Here is an 11,410-nt window from a genome sequence, read left to right as displayed (position 1 = left end):
ATTCTTTTGTTGCAAAGCCATAACTAATAATTATTGATATGTCTTAATAAAACAAATAAAAATTTGATTTTACGACTCTAAGGTGGATTCGAGTGGAATGAAATAGCCTACAGCAAATAAAATAATAGAGAAAATAAGCCTAAACCTGGGAATGTACGGTACCGTAACAGTACTTAGGCTAGGGCTACACGAGCGCACAAAGTGCGTCCGTTGCAAATTACTTTTTGACGTCCGTTGTAGAAATACATAGAAGTGAATTGGTGACAACACACGAGGTACGTGCGTACCAAGTAACGGAAGTCGAAACGGACGGTGATTTTTGGACTGCGCAGAAATGCTACAACGCACGTCGAGACATGCAAAAGTTATTGCTTCGTTTGGTTCAATTGCGTAAAGCCAACTGACGTTGACGCACCACACTCAACGATCGTGTGGTGTCACTGGCGACGGCCGCACTATGTGCGCTCGTGTGGCCCTAGCCTTAAGGGCACGCCACACCAAGCTCGCTACCGCGGCGGTAGCGAAGTTTTAAAAATCGCTAGCCATGTATTCAGGTTGATTGCGCCACACCGAGCTCGCTACCGCGGCGGTAGTACGGCGCACTACCACCTACGACCGCCTGCTAGGCGATTCAACAAAAGTTCGCTGAGAGGTAGTACGGCGGACAAAGCGAGCTCAGTGTGGCGCGCTCAACCTGAATACATGGCAGGCGATTCGAAGAGGTAGCGCATGCGCACCTCTCCTCCTTGCAACACAACGCAACTAGTACGTCTCACCCCCCACTACTAGACTCACTACTCGGAGACTACCGCTAGCGGACGTTTTTCGGTGTGGCGTGCTCAGCCGAGAAAACTACCACCAGCGGTACTACCTCGGCGGTACTGGCGAGTCCTTTAGGCGTATCTGTGAGTAGCTACTTTTATCCATATCTCTGCACATTGCCCGAAAAAATATATTCATATATACTTTGTACGTTGCAGAAATTTTCCTTCAAAAGAGCATAGATTTCACGAAAAGCCCTGCTAAATATGACTTCTTTTTCATGAAGATTCAACTAGGTAGGCCTACTGTAATGGTTATTTTTTAAATGGAATAAACATTTGCTTGAAAATTCATTCAATTCAAATACTACCCAATTACTTTACAGCGCCTGTCTCAACCAAGTTTTTAGTCGACATTGGATACACCTTATCCAAGATATATGTACAACCTCTATAAGGACCAGCCACCAGGGTTGGACAAACTGGGCGGATCACAGTAAAAGTGGGATTGCACCAAGGCTCAGCCCTAAGCCCTTATATCTTTGACATCGTTATGGATGTGATGACTGAAGGTGTGAGAGGGGACGCCCCGTGGTGTATGCTATTTGCCGACGATGAGGTGCTGTGTGGAGAAAGCATTGAAGAAATACAGAAGTTCTGGAATGTTAAAGAAAAGCATTGGAGGGAAAGTGTTCAAAAATAAATAGGACCAAGACAGTCCAGTGTTTAACTTCGGACCTAGAGAAGGGCATGTCATACAGCTTGAGGAAACAACTTTAAACCTGGTAGAAAATTCAAGTACCTGGGCTCAACAATTATTGATAAAGACAGAGAACTGGACAACGAAATATAGCACATCGAGAGAATACAGCCTGGGTGAATTGGAGGAAAATGACTAGAATACTTTGTGATAGAAGAAACAATGAAAAACTTGAGGGGAAAATATATAAAACAGTTTTGCGGCCCACGTTTACATATGGAGCGGAGACCTGGGCAGTTAAAAATACCCATGACCACAGACTGGAGGTCACTGAAATGAGGATTATGAGCTGGAGTTGCGGCATAGCGTAACTAGAAGGGATAGAATCCGAAATGAAATGATAAGAAACAGAATGAAGGTTACAGAAATATCAAAGAAAATACAACAATACTATAGTGGTACGGACAGGTAGAAAGAAGGGAGGACGATTATGTAAGAAAAAAAAAATAAATACAAAGATCGACCACTTAGATGTCCAAGGCACTAGGGGAAATTATATCGCTCAAGATCTTGCAGGGAAGGGACTAACACCAAACGAAGCTCATGACCGAGACTCCTGGAAGCAACTGACCCGAAACGCCGATCAAGCTAAGTGGGAAAAGTCTGAGGAGGAGGAGGAGAAGAAGAAGAAGAAGAAGAAGAAGAAGAAGAAGAAGAAGAAGAAGAAGAAAAAGAAGAAGATAAGATACTGTACTTAAGCCTCCCTGAACATAGCAGAATTTATAGAAATCTATTCTTCTAGTACTTCCTTAAAAATTGTGATTAAGACTTCTAAAATAGTCGTCTTTAAATCAGAACAATATTGAACATATATAATGATATTATAATGAAATAGATCAGAATACCAATTCAATAAGTTTATTGAATATTTTTAGTCATTGTACAGAACACCTTTTACATTTGCAATTTACAACAAAAATGTGCCCATAGAGTTTCTTATTCGAATGTTGCTAAATTAAGGGAACCAACTAATAATAATTTTTTAAACATAATATTTTGGTACAGTACCTCGAACACAAACTATATTATTACAGAGAGTAAATACATAAAGTTTAATTTGAAATTTTTACTTAAATTTAACCAACTCAATCTCATTATATAACATATTTGATCATTCACTAGTGACAAGGATTTTTGGTTACCGTACGGTATATCAAATTTTACTAATAATTGCAAATTTCTTAATAGATGATTATTTGCATATTATTCAGTTGAACCTGTGACAATATAAAATTAATTAACTAACTATTCAGTACAATACACAATTAAGTGGTGATGCCTCTGACAAATTTGAAAATGGCTGATTTTGAAAAATATATTTTTTTTAATATCTATGCAATTGTTTTAAAATTATAAAAATATTTTTGAATATTTTGAGCGTAAGTAAATTGAAGTAAAGTTTGAAAATAATATATAGGTTTAAAATTTGGTTTGTGTCAAACTTTTGATGTAAATGAGGTTTGTTTTGGCGTTTAGCTGTAAACTTCTTCGATTTGTATTTTTCATGTAATGTATTCTCAATAATACGGTAACACTTCGTGTTCTTGAATAAAAATAATTCCACTTTAAGTGTTTTTTTTTGCAAATATAAAATTTGTGATGAAATTACATGACATGATCGGGAAGTCCGATCTCACTAGGCGTCAAAATTTGCAATGGTCGAAATCAATATGATAAAACAAACTATTCGAAAGCTCTTACAATCTAGAACGAATCAAATACTGTGTTTTGAAAGTTGAATCATTCATTTGAAATACATTACATTTAAATAGAACAGGACAAGCCAAACATTTTATTTTAGAATTACAAAAGATTAACATCATTATGATGTATAGAAAGAAATATGAATCAATGCTGTATACTTGGCGATTGAATCGAAGTTATAGCCTATTCATAAAAATATCACTGCCTACAAACGAAACAAACAAATTATAGCAATTCTTAATTAGATTTCAATTGAATTGAAGAAATTCCTATGAGCACAAACATACAAAGTGGTAATCCTTGAATACTTCAATAGGATACGAAATTGAATAAAATCATAGCCATCCTTCATGCTTAGCAAATAGATTCCTTGAGACTGAATACATAATACTATAATTATATAATTTCTTAAATTTAAGATGATACTGTAGCTGTAGGTAAGCTAAATAGTAGATACGAATGAATTATAAATAAGATACCGAGCTTCAAAAGTAAAAAATTGACAAAAATATGATTTCTTCTATTGGTTATATAGAATTACAGTATTTAAAATAGTTATAAAAGTCTGCCTGACAGACGTCGTCACTTTTAAAATATTATTAACTCAATTCATGAACACATCGAAAGTAGATTTTAAGAAATATAGTTTTTGAATAGTACATGCTCAAATTCCATTAAAGTGTTATCTTTCAAATATGAGGTTCAGTTTATTATTTGAATCTAAAAATTCGACTGAGCCACTGCCGATGTTGTAGAACCGTTCCATTATGAAATTAAATAATGTAGAATTTTGTCAATATATGTGTGTTTTTATTTCATTATTTGAATCTAATTTCAAAAATGCAAAACTAGCAAGAACAAATTATTTCTAGTAATGACTGAAGTTTAATCGTATCAATTAATAGTGCAATTAATTTGATATACCGGCCCGGGCAAGATAGTTTTCTCTGGCCACTCCCGTGTTTCGGATGTACATGTTAGGACGTCGGTCCCGGCTACTTAAAAATTATTCGTTAGGTCATGTCAGAGGCCCTGAAAGTGATCAGTTGCGACCTAAAAACTCTGACGCCAGACCTGAGCTAGCCAGGTCACTCGATATTATTATTATCGTTTGATAAGAAATAATGGACTAACAATGGAAAAATACAGCACAATCAAACCCATAAAATGTCAATAGTACCGTGTTTAAATACCTAGTTTAAACAAAAATTGTTATAATACAAAACTTATGAACTACGGATACAGTTTTGTAATAATGTTTCACGCAAGAAAAGAAACAAATACATAATTACACAGCCAGATATAGATATATCCACCATTATTTTACAACTGGATGAAAATCATAATGAGAACAGTTTACAGTTTGAGTTTTACTGAAGAAACAAGGATAATGAGTGTTGAAAAGTAAGAATGGATTGGATAATATTGAACGATATGTATGGTTTACGAAGAGGATTAACAAGTTATAGCTAAACAATAGGACTTTGTTTAATGATAAAGTCAACAAAGATCTGGAACTAGAAAATCAAGCAAAATAGTATGGTGAAAATATTTCATATTCAAATCAATGGAAAATGATTTTAATAATGCGAGGTCTTGGTGAAAATAACAATACAGTTTCTATGAGTTAAGATAATTTTGCAATATTTTGTTATGATGTCTTAATTCTTTTTTTATGAGGTAAATAATCATTCTATAAACATTGTTGCATAAAATTTGTTTATAAAAATCTCAAATCATTGTACGAATATTTCTAAATAGGACTCAAAGATAAATCATGCTTGTATAACAACTATTGAACCTCCAACTAACACTTGAAAATATAGGACAAGATTATCAAAACTATTTGAATAAGTGTGACAAAACTGTAAATCCCATTAAAATTACATGAGAACCATGAAAAAGTCAATAAGTTGAAACTCTATAATATTCTTAAAGTTTGTACTTATTGAAAATGAGATGTCAATACTCTTATTAAATTTAAATTCCAGGTAAAATAAGTTATAGAAATGATTTAGTTCCATAAAACTCCACTATTACCCAATTAACATTACTAGTTAAGAAAAAGAAACATATTCATGCAATGGAATAATTTCCCTCATAAAATTATAATTTTATATAATTAAACATTATAGTATTATGTAAACTGAAAACATAGTATTCAATAATGAGAATGTACGCATAAAGTTTCAAAGATTGAAACATATTCTGTTTCAGGATAAAATCTGCGATTCCTAAGAACTGGAATGTCTTGAGTAAATCTCCGTGAATATTAATGTAATGATCAACCTCCAGTACAAAATATTGATATCGTATTTCTAGAAATAGAATATTGGTCTTTTGTCCATTTTTTGAGTTTTAAATATCAATCCAACAGCAAGGCTCTCTGAATTCGTGCATTCCATTCAATAAAATGAATAATATTCATTTGAAAAGCCCAGAAAGACATACCAATCAAAATTATAACAGTCAATTTTGAAAAGTATTTATCTTTTGAATACGGTACGGAACTTGTTATTTAAAGTTGCTGCACAGTTTCTTATATGTTTCGAACAGATATCAGTATACATCAGTCTTTTATCCTTCATTTAAACAATCATTTCCAAAACTTGTTTTCAAGTCAACTATAAGACTTATTACAAATACATAATTAATCATTTGTAGCCCCATTCAATCATGAATTAATACAGTAAATTTCAAACGAATTGATAAAAACCCGTTTTAAATTCTTTGAACCTTAATAAAGTGACATTATCCAGAAACTATTAATATTTGTTTAGTGAACTTTGAAACTTGTTACATAATTATAGTTTATAACCCATTCAGACATTAATCAATAAAGTAATTTCCAAACGATTGGTAAAACAATTGACAATACTTTTATCCTTGAACATTTTCCTGATATTATTCCAACTATTATTCCTTAGACAATAATTATTGTGAGGTTTGTTACAAACAGTATTTGTAACCCAGTCTTTAATAAATAATACTCTACATTTCAAAACATTGAACATGACAAGAACTACATACAAATGAAAACAGTATCCTTCATTCAACTATATCTTTCATTATTTTTAACAGTAAATAAAAGATTTATTTATTTTCAATTTGAAAATAGTTTCATCATTCATTCAAAAGAGTTTTCCCCAGTAATTGCTCAATATCCATTTACACTCTGAGCCTTCTCTTGGGCAGAAAATTCGGCAATCTAACTAACTACTTATCAGTCATTAATATTTACAATTAATTGATACAACTTAATTCATTAACTAATCACCAAATCACTATTTACACGATTCAAAATGGCCGACAAACGTTTGGTCAACTCCCTGTGCGAGGGATCGTTGACGTGTTGCAAGTACTCGCTCTTGTGTTGCCAGGCCAGGTTACATATTTCACACTTATACGACACACCTCCACCTCCCACGTCCATATAATTCTGCTGAACCATGTCATTACTTTGATGATGACTATTGTATTGGTCGTCATCATCATCGTCATCAATCTCTACCACGTCCAACTTCGAGAAGCCTGCATGTTCAGTAGATATATGATCAGTCAATGATCGTTGTCCGCTGAAAAGACGGTAACACACTGGACAAGGTACCATGTTTTGAGGAGGATGCTGTTGTTGTATTTGCTGTTGATACTGTTGCAACTGTTGTTGTTGTTGCAACTGCTGCTGTTGTTGGTGATACTGTTGCTGATATTGTTGCATCTGTTGTTGCAAGTCGTTACTAGGGTTAGGGTTAGAGTTGGGGTTAGACGGAGCCGGTTTGTTAATCGCTGTGAAAAGCGTCGATATATTCAACCTAATATTCCCTTTCACTTCGTGCATTTTCTTGTGTTTGGCCACAGAGCTCGACGACAGAGTCTTGTGGCAAAGGTTACAAGAAACTAGATACTTGGGCTCAGCAGCTGGTTTAGGCTTACTTGGTACACTAGTCGTAGTAGACGAAGCTGCAGCTAGAATAGTTTTGTGGAGGTTCTGATGCTCCAACATAACAGCTTTATCTCGGAACCGTTTCGAGCAGAACCTACACCTGTATGTCAATGTAGTGGAGGTAGGTTTTTGAGTGTCACCGTCACCACTAGTTGCAGTCTGCGGGTAGGGTAGCTCATGTGTGTGAGTTTTCAAATGGTTCTGCAACTGTCCTTTACCGGTGAACGCTCTACTACAATACATACACGAGTATGGAGTCTTGTGTTCCACATATGGGGGCACGTTAGGTGAAGAGGTAGCTGAAGCCATGAATGGAGGTGTTTGCATAAATAAATTCGGGTTGATAACTTGTTGTGGTGAGGTGGTTTGTTGTTGCCCTGGGGAATCATCCATCCTCGTATGCCAACCCATATGATGAGCCATACCTTTCTGGTCTTTAAACGAACGAGGACATTTTGGACACTGCACGGTCCCATCGCTTTTAATCAGATACGTTTCGTTGGACTCATTCGGATGAAACAAACTCCTGTGTTTGTTCAAGGTGACCGAGCTCGAAAACACTTTATCACAAGGCAAACACTTCAACAAGTTCTGCGGCATTTCTCGTTGTGAGATGTCGTCCATGTAATGGAACCCAAAATCACTGAGATCGTTGAAATTCAAAAGGTTATCGGGTTCTACCATGATTTCAACAGGCTCTGACTTGCTGCTAGAAGGTTGGGGATGTTGATGGGAGGAACAGCTATGCATGATCAAATCGCTTTCTGTGGGAAAAATAGAGCTACAACCGGGACATGTGAAGCTAGGGGATGAAGACATTGAGGAAGTGGTGAGTGAGGAGAGCGGTATCATGGGAGGAGGGGGAGGAAGATGGTTCGAGGGAAGAGGAGAGGAATTTGATGCGGAGGGGGGAGGTATAGATTGTCTGGCAGGTCTGGGGGGTTGATTTTGAACTGCAGATTTCCTCTCCAACTGTCTCAATTTCACCTTACAAATCCTCATATGACTGTTGTGAACGAAATGCTTGTCAAACTTCTTTCGACAGTACTGGCATTCCCAAATTTTCTTCGGTACATTATCACTGGTCTCCCCAGTTATATCAATTGTAGTTGTAGAAGCAGCAGAAGATTCTTTAGCAGTAGCACAGTTTTCCTTATGAGCATCTAGGGCTGTTCTAGAAGTGAACACAACCCCACATTTGCATTGTTCCAACACTGTCTGTTTAGTAAGCATCACAACAGGTGTTTGTCGATAAAACTTACAAGTTTTCAAGTGAGACTTCAACCTATCCTGTGTAGGAAACACGGCAGAACAACCTTCACACCTAAATGAACTTGAAGAATTCAAACTACTAGTAGTATCTTCACCCTTGGAGCAATACTTCTTATGCATATTGTAACTAGGCAAATCATCAAATCTCAAATCACAATAGGTGCAATACTTCCTGATTGTTTCATCAGATTCACTCACCTTACATACATTCATATGCTCTTTGAATAGCTCATCAGTATCAAACTTCTCCAAACAATTTTTACAAGTCTTGTAGACACCAGGCTCTTGTTTTATAAGTTTACTAATCGCAGTACTAGATCCAGAGCAGAATCTCGCATGGTTGTACAGAACACCAAACGAGGAGAACTTCTTATGACAAGTTGGGCACTGATCGGAATGATAATTTTTACCGTACTTGCTAATAAACACTTTACAGCTGTTTAAGTGTTTGTACAGTCCCACTATAGTGGCCAACTTCTTTTTGCAGTATCTACACTTGAAGGTCTTTTGAACCTTGTCGTAGTCATGCCTGACAAGTGGACACCGATTCATGGATATATGCTTCTTTAAGCCTATAGCTTTAGCGAAAGAGCTGCCGCATTTGTCACACTGAACGCGCTGATGTGAATGAGCCATTTTGCCGTAGAGGCTTTTCTTAAAAGAGGGCATTGGTACGTTGGTCTGAACCTCCCCGTCAATCGGCTTACAATAGGGCACATGGTTGCGAAGTTCTAGCCGCGATTTGAATGTTCTGTTACAAGTCGAACAATTTTGTACAAACTTTTTAATCACCTCCGAATTTACTGGTTTGTGTAGCCGACTGTGTTTATCTAACGCCTCCTGGGTTGAAAACTCCTTCTTACAAACCTGACACAACAAACTAGCTTCCTGCTTTAATCCCGCTTCTCTCTCACTGTTTTCAATAGTTTTCAATATTTCTCGTTTGGATTCAACAGGGTCGACAGCTGGGTTACTTTCAAACCCGTAGAAATGTGTTTTCTTGTGGCGTGCTAAGGAGATTGAATCATGGAAGGAATGTTTACACACTGTACAAGTGTAAATTCTCATAGTGATGTTTTCATGGAGTTTCTTATGTGCACCTAATGCACTGCGATTATTAAACGGTGTATAGCAAGTCCAACAAAGATATTTTTTACTGTGAGTAACAAAATGTGAACGCATATGGTCGTGAAAATTTCTCATCGTAGTCAGTACTTGTTTACAAATTTTACACTCGAACGATTTACTATCCTGGTGTTCTTGTACATGTTTATTGAGCTCAGTGATAGTAGGGAACGATTTGAAACAGAATTTACACGGCACTTGGCTACTGTTCACATTGATCGTCACACTGTCAGCCGTGGTGGTCACATTATCAATCGGCTCCACAGACTCAACGATGGTCTCCTCCTCAACGTCCACAGGCTCTCCAGCGTGATACGTTTCCATGTGATCCGTGTAAGTCGAGCGCTCATCAAACATTACGTCACAAAACCTGCAAGTGAAGCTCCCGCTTCTAGGCACGACAATTCTGGCAGCTTGATTACTTTTTTCAACTCTTGCATACCTTTTGGGACACACAGCCTTATGCCTGTAATTCTCCTTATAAGTCGCGAAATCTTTCAAACAATACGGACACCGTTTCGAGTTGAAAAAGACACCACACGACCGCAAATGACTCTTCAGTCCAGTCATTTTTTGGAAGTTTTTCGAGCACCTGGGACATTTGAGGCGGGGGGTGGGAGGTGTAATATTATGGAAAATGAATAGATGCTGATTGAGAGATCGACGATATCCAAACTCTTTCGAACAAATGTTACAAGTGAAAACCGTTTGTTTCTCACCACTATTTATCTCCGGTTCAAGACTCTCAGTTTCCAACCTAGGTTGTTTCTCAGGAGGGGGATGAGATTGTTCAGGAGGGGGATGAGATTGTTCAGGAGGAGTATAACTCTCATCTATAGGCTCCGGACGTCTTTCTGCCCGCTCCAATTCTTTCAAATTGAACCCGTGGTTCAGTTTTACATGACTCTGCAAATTCCTCCTATGTTTGAACGATTTACTACAACTCATAATAGGGCAAACATGGTATTCCACCCCGTTCTGTATCGACACAGAAGCTGGCTTAACATTATCTAGTTTTGGAGGGGTCACAGGGGGTCCCAGGATGGGTTCTTCAGGCACGGGCTTCCCCAAACTTTTAAAAAGTTTCACGTTGTTCTGGTGTTTGAGTGACTTACAGTGACGGATATACTTGAGATAATTGGGGTAGGTACCCCCGCATGGTTTGCAGGGTACCTTGCCCTTTTTGTAGGAATGTCTCCTGTACTTCCGTTTTTTCTTGTAGTTGTGTTGGTCGACTTCCGGCTTGTAGTCGACGTCTGCTGTGGGTTCGTCGGTCGCCCAGTCGTCCTTGGACATCGATGAGACCTCGTAATCGTCAACAGTGCCCGGGCTCATTGGTTCCTGCTTCACGATCTGCAAATTGCAAGTTCCACAGTTCAAAATTCATTAAACATCTATATGCATAATATATATTGTTGTATATGTGAAAATTTTATACTAAATTAGGCTATTGAGCAACAGACCAACACTTCAAGAAGAATAAAAACTTAGGAAGAACATTCAAGAAAAATAAAATCTTGGTAGACGAAAATCACAAAGTTAGGATAAATTAATAAAAAAAGATAATTCTATATTGAATTTGGATAGAGTACATAGAGAAGATTTGTAAACATTTTTTTTGCAAACTAATGAGCAATTTTTTTCTAATATAATAATGGTTTGAATATTAATAAAATAGTTATATCTTAAATATTGAATGAATATTGATATGAATAAAATATGAATAAGGTGTTTCTCACCATGACTACTACTTCTACCAACTAACTTGAAATTTACAATAATTATTAAAAGACTAGCAGGTAACCTGTGCTTTGCAAGGGTTTAATAAGAAACTTGACAAACTGA

The sequence above is a fragment of the Nilaparvata lugens genome, chromosome 10, assembly GCF_014356525.2.
Source record: "Nilaparvata lugens isolate BPH chromosome 10, ASM1435652v1, whole genome shotgun sequence".
Classification (NCBI taxonomy): domain Eukaryota; kingdom Metazoa; phylum Arthropoda; class Insecta; order Hemiptera; family Delphacidae; genus Nilaparvata; species Nilaparvata lugens.
Note: the sequence above shows the minus strand (reverse complement) of the source record.